We start from the raw sequence: 12,540 nt of genomic DNA, 5'->3' as shown, positions 1-12,540 counted from the left end.
TGAGGACTGGCATTTCCTCTGCTGAACCTGTGAAATTTAATCTACCCAATTAAGCCTCATATATATTTATTGAGCTGACTAACAAGCTTGTCATATTGTTTATAGTTGAGGGGAGGGGGATTATTTGAAGTAAGAAAAGAGTTTTGGGGAGCAGTTGAAAGGAGATAGGATTTTAGGGTCTGGTTGACAAAAGAAAATAGAGAACAGATTCAGAACAAAATTTGATGCAAAATCTGGTTAAATGGATGTAGGAAAAAGAGGTGGGAAGAACTAGCAAGCATTTGATTTCCAGTAGTAGCAGGTGGAGTGAGATATCTCAAAGGGCCTCTAGCTGGACTTTGAAAGGCTAAAAAGGTAGATAATGTAAAAGGAAATCAGACCTATCATTGAGTAGAGTGCCCCCTTTGGTATGTGCCTAACCAGGCATATCCAGCAAATGGAGCACCTGCAGCAGTTCTTCACCAAAAGAATGCAGGGCATAACTAAAATGTCCTATGCAGACAGCCTCAAGGCCCTATTCCTGTATTTTGTCTCCTACATGCTGTTAATGGGAGATCTATGCCTGGCATAGAGGGCATTGTCAGACCCTAGTCTGATGGACCTCCTGCATATCCAGCACAGTATTGCAGCGGTAACATTGTCGCCTCACAGCAAGAGGTTCTCTGGTTCGATTCTCATTCAGTGTAGAGTCTGCATGTCCTCCCTGCATCATGTGCGTTTCCCCTGGGTGCTCCGGTTTCCTCCCACATTATCAAGACATACTTCTGGAGCACTTCCACCCCAAGCCTTTGCAAAAAATTGACTTAGTTCCAAGTCGGACTTTCCCGGTAAACAAATGTTAACTAAATAATTAATATCCGCAAAACGAGCACCAGAATTACCCATTCTAAAGACTTAAACCTTGCCTGTGATATAAATAGCACCTGCTGGAGAGGCAGGTATGTATCCCAGAGACTACCCTGTCTTGGGAAAAGGTTCCCCATCCATGTGAAGAAGACTTTCTTCATGACCCAATTCGTGTAGCTTGGACAACTGGACAGGGAACAGGGAATTCATATTTGGCTTAGCACCTATGTCTCTAATAGACACAGACAGCCTATAAATGAGTCATCTCCCAGGCCCCTGCTTGTAAATATTTCATCTCCCAAGCCTCTGCTTACACTTAACAAAGGTACCAGAACTTTTCAGAGATATGGGATGCATGGCTAGCTTAAAAAGGCCCTTGTGATCATTAGCCTAGTAAACACCTATGAACCTCAAAGTATGAAGGGAAGTCAGTGTGCTGGTAGTAGGAAAGTGGGGCAATGCTTGGTTTTTGAGGGTAGTGCAGAAAAGACTGATAGGTACATTATATACAAGGAGTTAGGAAAGAGGGAACTGAGTGGGCCCTGTATATAATTGTGCTCCCCCACTGGTACATCTGCCCCAAGAATTGTTTCTATACAGGATGACAGAAGGATGCTAGGCACTGTTGATGCAGATAAGACAATGCAAGGAGGTACCACATGTGATGAGTGTGAGGAGTAGTATGACATCTGTGCATGGATTTAGAGAAGTTTATTGAGGAGGTATATAACATAAGTTGAAGGTAGGTAGGAGGTATGTGTTTGGAGATAGAACAGAGGGTAGTTCATAATGGGAGGATAGAGCAGTGATGCTGATTATGGGAGAATGTTCAAAGAATCTTATTACACAAAATTCAGAAAGGGGACTTTCGGGAAGTAAGGATTAACACAAGCTGTGAGAAATAGTTGGATATAATTGCTTTTGAAGAACTGAACATGAGGAATAGGTTGAGGAAGATGGTAGACATGGATCAGAGGAGGAAATATTATAGTGAGCAAATGACAATAGAGAGAGAGAGAGAGGGCTAATGTGATCATGTTGGAATGAGACAAAGGTTCATAGATATGGACAGTGGTATGTAAGTGAGCATGAGCAGAGTGGTAGGACAGCAAGAAGGTTGATGTGTACACAGAAGGATAGGGTTTTCCTCTGAAAGGGGTAACATAAGTAAGACAAGAAGGAAGAGGCTGCTGTGGCTTCTGTTTTCTTCTTGTCCATGGCAAGCGTTAACTTCTCCCCTGTCTTCCCCCTAGAGAATTCATAGGGATAGGATGGAGTAAAAATGTTTTATGAATTTTAAGTATTTGTAGCAGAAGCCTCAGAGAGGAGTGAAGCAGGAGGTGCTGAGAGGCATGTGACTGGGATCTCCTAGTGTGATTGAGAAAGGGTAGACAGGACTAAGATGTGGTGTAGTACATGTAGAGCGAGAGAGGCATATTCATCAGGCATAGTTAGCCTTAAAGGGAACAACAATCACTGTGATGTAAGAGATTCTAACATCCAGCTTCCAGGATGAAAGAAATGTCTTTGGTCACCTTTAATATTAATCACATAACCTGCTGTTATATACAGTGATAAATACACTGTACAGAGTACTGAATATTGGATGCATCTGGAAGAGGACTTCATATGTAATTGTATCAGTGTTTCACTGATGTTCTTCGTGTTTCACTGTTGCAGCCATCACCTGTGGGTTATCCCTGCTGTGGTAGCCCTCGGCCGGCCCGAATACCAGAGTCAGTGTTTTTCTGCATCGGCTGCTGTTGCTTACTGGCTGATGTCAGGTCGTCAGTGCTATAAAGGAAGGCAGCCAATGTCATTACATCAGTCTTTCTTGTCATGGAGCCCATAGCAGAAGCAGTTCACAAATGTGCCGCTCGATTACTACCAGAGTTTGAATTACAACTGAAAACGTCTAAAGTTAAGTACCCCATTGGGGGATCCTTTTTTATTGCACTTTATTGTACTAACCGATGTCCGAAAAAGTTAACAATTGTCTCATCTGTGGAAAGCAAACACCACACCGAGACTTCCATTCTTACTGTGTCACTTGTTTCGGCCCAGACCACGATGTCCCCAGTTGCCGGTTCTGTGCCCTCTTTAATGTGAGAACCATTCGCCGTAGAGCTCTTTTTGTAGCCAGGTATTTTCGTTTTCCATCTTCGTTTTCCAAAATGGCATCCATCAGCCAACAATCTGTAGACTTTCTGAAAAAAACGTAAGGATGAAGATTGAGATAGACCATACAAGGCCAAGCCTTCTGACGACTCCACCGCTAAGCAAGTCGTCAGTTCTCCGGAATTCAGTGAGGCACATTCGCAGCCCCCCCGATGCCCGATTCGATACCTTCGCAGGCTTCTACTGAGACTGTTTCGGAGTCTGGTATGCCTGCAGAAATCTTCTTCCGATCCTTTGGTTGTCTGTGCTTCGGTTAGGTCTGGAGCCGCAACGCAGGCCCCGGCTTCTGGGGAGGTCTTTCACACTAAATCTAGACTAAAACTGACATCTTTCCCTCCAACTACCACTTCTCTCAGACCGATGGACACTCTTAGACCTAGAGGCAGGGCCACTCCTGATAAAATTACCTCCAGCCACCATTTTATCCCTCCTCCACCACCCCATGCTCAAATGCTTAAAATGGCAGAGGATCTTATCACCTTTATCAAGAGTAGTCAAGCCACACCTTCTAAAAGTAAGAGAGACCCTTCCCCTGAAATACTGATAGAACAGGATTCTGAGGAGTCTGATTATTCAGATTTTGAAGAGGAACAACAATCTCTTACTGCTTACGAGGATTCAGATGCAGAGGAATCCATTCCTTTTGCCTCCCCACCAGAAGATCTTTCCTTTGGGGAAACCCTTTACACCCTCGGGGAACATTTCCACTTGGGAATCCCAGGACTTCCCTCAGTCTAAGAAAACACTAAGAGTTTCTAGAACTGCCCCAGCACAGACCTTTGGCCGCCCCCCTATCTTAGAGGTGGCAAACTCCTGACGCCCTCCCACCTGCTCCCAGAAAACCTGACAGGTACTACAGAGTACTGGACTCTTACAAATACCTGTACAGAAATCCTGCTGCAGACCCGGAGGTTATTACACAAGGACCAAAAGGAGCTAAGGCTAGTTCTGCAAAGAATCCTACTCCTTCTGACAAAGACTCCAGAGCTCTGGACAGATGGGGTAAAAAAATATACACCTCTGCAACCTTAGCTATCAGAGGATGCAACTGTCAGTTCCACATGTTAAAATATCAACAACATACTTTGGAACTATTAAAACAAAAGAGTTCTATCTTTCCTGACTGTGCCAATTCGAAAGAGCTAACAGATTTACTGCACTCTACTTGTCAAGTGGCTAAACACTCTACACTGCAGATATGAAACCCTAGAAGCCTCAAGCAGGGCAGCAGTGTCAGGATCTATCATTAGAAGACATGCATGGTTGAAGAAACAACCTCACCCTGATCATGTCAAATCTAAATTACTTGATACACCATTGGATAAAGACCACTTGTTTGAAGAAAAAGCAGAAGAGGTGCTTAAAAAGATGGAAGACAAAGCAAAATCTATGCAAACGGTAAAAGATGTTCTTCAGGTACAACCTCTTAGGTTCAGCAGGAATTTTCCCTCAAAACACTGGTCCTTTCCTGCACCTAACAGACAGGGGCAAGGTAAGCCCCTCAGGGACAGACCACCAAGACTCCTATCCCAGGGACAGCAGAAAACCAAACTGTGGACAGCTTCCACTCCAAAGGCAGGGAGTTCTAAGCCATCCATGTATGGCAAAAACTCTCAATGACTCCCTCTCCCCCCTCTGCCCTCTTTTCACTCACCAAAGTCTAGGAGGAAGGCTCTCCCTCTGCAAAGAGAAGTGGCTTTCTGTAACAAAGGACCCCAATGGGTCTTAAAGATCATTTTTTAGGGATACAAATTCTCCTTCAACGAACTCCCAATTCCGAGAGGGTACCCAGACCTACCTCCAAATCAATGGGTAGAGGCATGGAAACAAGTCCAAACTCTCCTATCCCAAAGGGCAGTAGAACCTGTCTCCTCAGATCAAACAGGCAAACGCTTTTATTCCAGACTATTCCTTGTTCCCAGAAAAGAGGGCACTTGGCAGCCCATTCTGGATCATTCCATTCTGAACACCTTCCTGGTGGTCCCCAAATTCAAAATGCTAACTTTGCAGCAGCTGCTGCCTATGCTGACAAAAAATGCTTGGTTAGTTACCCTAGATCTAAAGGATGCCTACCTCCACATCCCCATAAGGGAATCCTGCAGGAAATTCCTTCGCTATAGAGCAGGCTCACAACATTTTTAGTACTCTGCGCTACCCAGACCTCTCAACTGTCCAGAATAACTCGTTTTTTACCAAGTTTTGGGGTCCCAATAATGGGTGCCACGATTTCCAAATGGCACCCCATTATTTCCGATTTTTCAGATCTTTTTTTTTAATTTTCGCTCTTTCGGGAGTGACGTCATCACGTGCACGATGATGTCAGCTCTGTCAGCATGCCATGCATCTTTGAATAGGACTGCCGTTATTTACTAAGCTACCACACTTACTTTCCTTTCACAGGATTTACTTTACTTTCTGCCGGTCAGGCAGAACACAGACAGGGATGTACTTTACTTTCTGCCCTTCAGACAGAACAATTTTGCTATGCATAAGAAGCCATTCGGGATTTACTTTACTTTTTGTCGTTTGGGCAGAATTGCCATGCAGAAGCTTGTGGATGTGCTACTTTAATTTCTGCCATTCGGGCAGAACACGGACAGGATGTACTTTACTTTCTGCCATTTGGGCAGAACGATTTTGCCAATTGCCATGCAGAAGCCATTCTTTACTTTCTGCCATTCGGGCAGAACAATTTTGCCATGCAGAGCCAGTAGCATAAGGTAGGGACTAGGGTGTGTGGATATCATCGTCAGACTTATGCTAAGGCAGGTGTGTGGATTTACTTTATGCCATTCCGGCAGAACACAGACAGACAGGATATATATATATATATATATGTATATATATATATATATATATATATATATATATATATATATCATGTTTCCCATCAGCATGTTTTACTTGTTTGCAGATATAAATTCAAGTCTTTTGTTTGATTGTTTCAGTAACAATTTGTTTTATGAATGTATAGGAGAACATGGAGTGTTGATTCATTTATAACACTAGAAAGTAAAAATGAATCGTGCAGGAGTCTATATGAGAGTATAAGAATAGATCTTCAAGCCTGTCTTAGTAACTGATGGTCTAGTGACTTTTTAGTTAGCAACATCTGGTGTTTTTATAACTATATGATGTGTTTTTATAGATACATGGGGCCTTACATTCAATAATTGCTTTGATCAGGGCACAATATCTAAGAAAGAGAACTTTTTTGATTTGGACAATATACCTTTACTTATGCTGCAGAGAAGTATTTCCTGACTACTGTTGTTGGTCTGTAGTCAATGTATGGAGTTATTTAGTAGAGTATTGAGATCCCTGACATGCATGACATGAGGAGTGTGTGTTTGAAATGCTTGGCTCATACTTTTGGTCTGTTCCTCTTAAAATTTGGATTGTGCAGTAGTAGTGTTGTTGCCTCACAGTGAGAGGTTCTCTGGTTCGATTCTCAGCTGAAGTGCCTTCTGTGTGAGTCTGCATGTCCTCCCTGTGTTCCTGTGGGTGCTCTGGCTTCCTCACATTATATAAATGCAACATAAGGACCTGTAAAGTTGTTTGCTAGCAGCAACCTCTTCAATAGCTACAGATCTTTTTAATTTGGAATTATTTAGATGATTTTTACTTCTGCAGAGATTGTGCATACATTTGCTGATACTGGTGGATTGTAGAAGTCTGAGTAGACTTTTATGATGGAAATGTTCTGAATTGGGCAGTTTTGTCATTATTGGTTCATGCATTTTGTTTCATTGCTTACTGGGAAAATGTTCAAAACAATAAATTTAAAATGCTGCAACAAGTGTGCTGTATTATACAAGGAATATAATTTAATAGTCAGGAAGGTGTATCAAAGAACACATGCATGTTTCGTGTGCAAGGGGCCGGTGATTTGAAAACAGCCCAAAGATAATCTTTATCCACCACTGTCTAGATGCAATTTCTTTGAATGTGGGTTTCAATGAATGTGAGTTTCAAGGACAGAGAAGTTTTAATACTGTCTATTTTCATTGTGAGACTGTATTTCTTTAGCAGATGTCTGTTAGTTTTTGTGCTACAAAATGTAAAACAAGTTTTAAATGAAAAAATCCAAATCATTGTAGAAGTAAAGCAATATGCACATTAATGTTTATGTTAAATGAGGCGAAACAGCCAAGTAACAGGACATTGGAATGGCTGCAGGGGGACTCTGGGGCCATATTTTCATTGTCTTTTTTTCAGTTTGCGTTTGAATTGTGGAATCCCACAATTCCATTGGAGTGGGTGTGGATACATAATTATGTATTCAAATTATGTTAATCAGCATACAGATTTGTACCTATTTTTCATGGGTCTTTGTCCAGATTTTTGATGTTAACAGGTTGAGAGGTATGGCGCTACCCTTTGGCTTATCTACTGCTCCCAGGGTATTCACCAAATGATTAGCTCCGGCAATAGCCTTTTGCAGACAGAAAAATATATGAATTTACCCTTACCTAGATGACTGCCTCATTTAGGCAGAGTGCAAAGAAATGCTCCTCAAGGACCTCCTCTTTGTCAAAACCCTCCTAACCTCCTTAGGGCACACCATCAACAAGAAGAAATCAAAGTAAACGCCCTCCAGGGAGATTATTTTCTTGGGAGCTCTACTGGACACAGCATCCCAAATGGCCTTCCTATCCCCAGAGAAACAGAGCTTCCTGCCTCTCTATTTTACACAGCTGGCTTCCAAAAGTCACCTCACTGTGAGGAAGTTCCTGCAAGCCTTAGGTACATAGCATCCTATATCCTTCTAATTCCTCTGGCTTCACATGCGAAAACCTTGGTGTCAGCACTCAGCCTCTAGAAACCTCTGTACCTCTGATCCCCTGTATAAGGGCCGAATTTCTCTGGTGGGGAGGGGCCTGTGCCCAGAACAAGGGTCTTCCATTCACCCTCCACCCAACTGGCCAAACCATTACCACCAATGCCTCAAACATAGTTTGTGGTGCTCACCTAGAAGGCAGGTGCACCCAAGGTCTTTGAGATGCTCAGCACCTTCCCTTACACATCAACCAGAAGGAAATGATGGCAGTACAAAAGGCTCTGACATCCTCGAAACCCCATCTCAAGCCAGGGGTTCTCCTTATCGAAACAGACAACACCACAGTAATGTGGTACATCAGCAAACAGGGAGGGACCCAATCGCAGGCTAGCCATGAACCTGTGGCTGACAGCCTCTTCCATGGGACTACATCTGATAGCACAATACCTACCAGGGATCAACAACACAATGGCAGACCACTTAAGCAGAAACTTTCTGGACCCCCATGAATGGCAGCTCCACAGAAAAATCTTTTTGCAAATCACTCCGGCGTGGGGGACTCCGGAGGTGGATCTCTCTGCTTCACATCCCAACCATCAGCTAGAAAAATTATGTACCTGGGAGTATCAACACCTAGCCTGGAAGATGGATGCCTTGACCTTCCCCTGGAATGCCCTTTTTATGTACACATTCCCTCCTCTGTCTCTTATCTCCAAGGTTCTGATCAAAATAAGAGAGGAGAGGCCAAAGGCCATCCTAATTGCTCCAGATTGACCCAAGCAACATTGGTACCCCTTACTGCGCAGCCTGATATTACAGCCTCCCAGGCAGCTTCCCCTGATCTCAGACCTCTTAACTCAGGGGGTGCTGCCCCCTGACCTGCAGACTCAAACTATCAGCATGGCTTATACTCTAAAGGCAAACAAGGGGCCCCTGTTAAGCAAACAGGTCCTAGACATCATCACAGAGACCAGAAGGCCCAGCAACAGAAAATCCTATGCAGGAAAATGAAAAAGATTCTGCTCCTGGAGCCAGTCCAGAGCGGTCAGTACCTCACAACCTTCCATCCCTCTTATCCTGGACTACCTAGCAGAGCTACTTAGTAGTGGTCTCTCCTTCTCCTTTATTAAAATCCACGCCTCGGCCATTTCAGCTCATTTTGATACAGAACAGCTCCTGTTTTTCCCATCCTTTGATTAAACAATTCCTTAGAGGGGCTTCTAATATCAGACCTCCCAGAAGGCCACCCATTCCAGCCTGGGACCTGAATTATGTTTTGGAAAAATCTCCCTTCAAACCTGCTGCTTCAGCAGAACTAAGGTACCTCTCATGGAAGACTGCTTTTCTCCTAGCTATCACTTCAGCCAGAAGGGTTTCAGAGCTACAAGCGCTGAAGTCATTGAGCCCTTCATCATCTTCCATGCTGACAGGGTCTTTGAGCACCAATCCCCCCTTTATGCCCAAGGTGGTATCTGATGTAACTGTCAACCAGGCCATACATCTACCCACCTTCTTTCCTAACCCTCAAAACAAGGGGGAAAAAAATCTGCACTCACTAGACGTGCACAGACAGCTCAGATACTGTCTGGACCTTACTAAACCCTTCAGGAAAATGGACCAACTTCTTGTCAGCTTTGCCCCAGAGGCACAGGGGAAGCCCATTTCCAAATGGATATCACACTGTATACATTTCTACTACACTTTGCATTGGACCCCCCTGGTCTATTCGAACTTATTCTACCAGGGTACCCTCCACTTCCACTGCATTCCTCAGAGGAGTTCCCACCGAGGACATCCTGGAAGCTGCCACCTGGACTTCTGTCCATACCTTTACCAAGCATTACCACCTACCTCTATTTTCTAAGGCTAGGGCAGGGTTTGCCTCTGCAGGTCATGCTGACCCATTCCTAGGTCTCTTAAGCCTACCACCCCTCTTCTCAGCTTTGGGAATCCTCCCACAGGTGATGACTGCAACAGTGAAACATGAAGAACATAGTACAGTTGCGTACACTTAGCATAAATGTAGATGTTCGAGTGTATTCACTGTTGCAGTCCTGGTTTCCCATTCTCCTTCCCCCTTATATCTTCTTTCTTTGGGGAGACATACATTTCTAACAGTGGCTTTTAGCCGCCAGGACCACTTCACCTTATTTACTCGGGTCTCTGACTGGTTAGGACAAGAAAAACTGATGTAATGATGGCGGCTGCCTTTCTTTATAGCACTGACAACCTGACGTCAGCCAGCAAGCGACAGCAGCCGATGCATAAAAACATTGACTCTGGTATTCGGGCTGGCCGAGGGCTACCACAGCAGGGATAACCCACAGGTGATGACTGCAATAGTGAATACACCCAAACATCTACATTTATGGTAAGTGTACGCAACTGTACTTTTTCCTGATTCCAAACTTGTAATTTCATAAGAGGCCATCAAAGAGTTTGTATCTAACTGATTTTTGGCTTCAAAGCATTTCCTCCAGACAAAAGCATCCAGCTGTGTTTTGCAGTGCATAGCAGCTAGCTAGCCTTGTGTTGATGAAGATTGTTCATAGGTTCTTTTTTATTTATATTTGTTTACCGGGGTAGTACACTGATCAGTATTGGCCAATTTCAGGCTCAGCCTGGGTAAGCTTACTTTCTAAGTAGCTAATTCTTGCTACGCTTACAGTTAAAATAAACCATCAAGAAGCTCAGCCACATTACCCAGTACTGGTAGTAAACAGTGCCCCCAACATCATAACCCTCCCTCCACCTTTTCCCCATTTTCTACATGGGGTTTGGGGTGTTGCATCAACTATTGCTATGTCTCTTGATTCAATGCTACTCTCCTGCCATCTTCAGTAGATATGCCTATCACGTCTTTTATTACACAGTCCATCCATCTTTTTGTTGGATGCCCTCATTTCCTCTTCCTTTCTTCATGTATTCCTGGTGAAAATTTACAATCATCTATCCAGTTACCCAGGCTGGTTTTAAAGGTTCCTAGAGAAGTACACTGCTTGACACATAAACACACAAAAACATACTCGGAGGCTCTAAATAAAAATCTGCCTAAGCAGCAGAGACCTCCAAAGCAGACACCCAAGCAACCGCTACCCCAAAACAAAACACGTGCAACACATAGCTCACAAAGCCAGTGTGCCGAACAGTCACAGCCCTTAAGGCTAAACAACACACCTGATACACTTGTAATAGGTGACTCTATCGTCAGGCATACTGACGTCCCGCTCAACAGGCTGAACAAGGAGAAGGTCACGGTGAGCTGCCTGTCGGGCGCTAGGATCCGCCACATAACACAAGCACTCAGGTCACTCCAAGGCAAGTACAAACATGACTCAGTCATTGTCCATGCTGGTGTGAATGATCTGAGACTTACCTCCCTGGACTACATAAAAAGAGACATAGAAGAGCTCTCTGAGCATGTAGCCCAGGCCGGTATGACCCTGACCTTGAGTAGCATCTTACCCTCACCAAGAATGATGCCACAATATGAAGACAAGATGATCAATTTCAACAATTGGCTTAAGTATTGGTGTCATTCAAAGGGGATCCAGTGCCTGTCAGCCTGGGATGACATGCTCGATAAGCCACGATGCTTTGCTAGGGATGGCTTGCACCTGTCACCCCTGGGCTTTCGGATATTGGCAAAGGCTCTTGCTACCCCCATAGTGCCTTTTTTAGGCAAGGCTCAAAAGACAAACCCACCTCCATAGGTATCACAAGGGATAAGAAACTTAGAGTAATGCCACTCAACGCCAGAAGTCTAAACCTCAAGATGCACACACTCGAAACTCTCCTTAGCATGGAGAACATCAATATTTGTGCAGTAACAGAAACCTGGTTCAAGGCTCCCGAGAGCACCCCAGCACTACCAGGTTATACCTCATACCATGTTTTTCGGCCCCAAAACTTGGACCGAACCACAAAAGGAGGGGGAGTATTAGTATTCGTCAAAGATACCCACACCTCCAGGTTGGTGGCACAGCACGAAGCATCAGAGACTATGTGCAACTAACAGTGGGTAAAACTGCCTTCCAGTTTATAGCCTGCTACAGACCACCCTCCCAAACCCAGGAACCCCACTCGGCCTTCCTGAGAACACTGGAAAATATGAAGGTCTCTCCACACACCATTATATTGGGTGACTTCAACTACCCAAACATAGACTGGGAGCATTACTCTAGCTCCAACACCCTAGCCCAAAGGTTCCTAGAATTTATAAACTCAAATGCTATGGAACAACTTGTTACCACTCCCACAAGAGGGGAAAACATACTGGACCTGATCATCACCAACATGGGGACTTTATGCTCCAGACCAGAAGTGTATCCCTCACTGGTAAGATCAGACCATAAACTAATCCCACTGGATATTCACATCCCGACCCCACCCCCTGCCCAAAAAAACCACAGTGAAAAACTTCTCTAAAGCAAATTTCACACTCCTCAAAACCAAGGTGGAATCCTTCAAAGCCCCCGGGCCTGTGGAAAATACAGCCCAGACCGCAGAATCCTTTATAAATGCATTCTATGAACACCTTCAGGAATGCATGGATTATGCAATCCCAAATAAAATCAAGACCCAATCCTCCAAAGGCAGACGTCCTGTCTGGTGGACCCCAGCCATAAACAAACTATACAATAGAAGGAGGAAGCTACTACATGATAGAGCAAAATCCCAAAAAGGGAAGGCATCTCTGATCAGTATTAGCAAAAAAGTATGGACACTCATAAAAT

The sequence above is a fragment of the Protopterus annectens genome, chromosome 1.part1 (assembly GCF_019279795.1).
Source record: "Protopterus annectens isolate FY-2018-M chromosome 1.part1, PAN1.0, whole genome shotgun sequence".
Taxonomy (NCBI): Eukaryota; Metazoa; Chordata; order Ceratodontiformes; family Protopteridae; genus Protopterus; species Protopterus annectens.
This window is presented reverse-complemented; position numbering follows the sequence as displayed.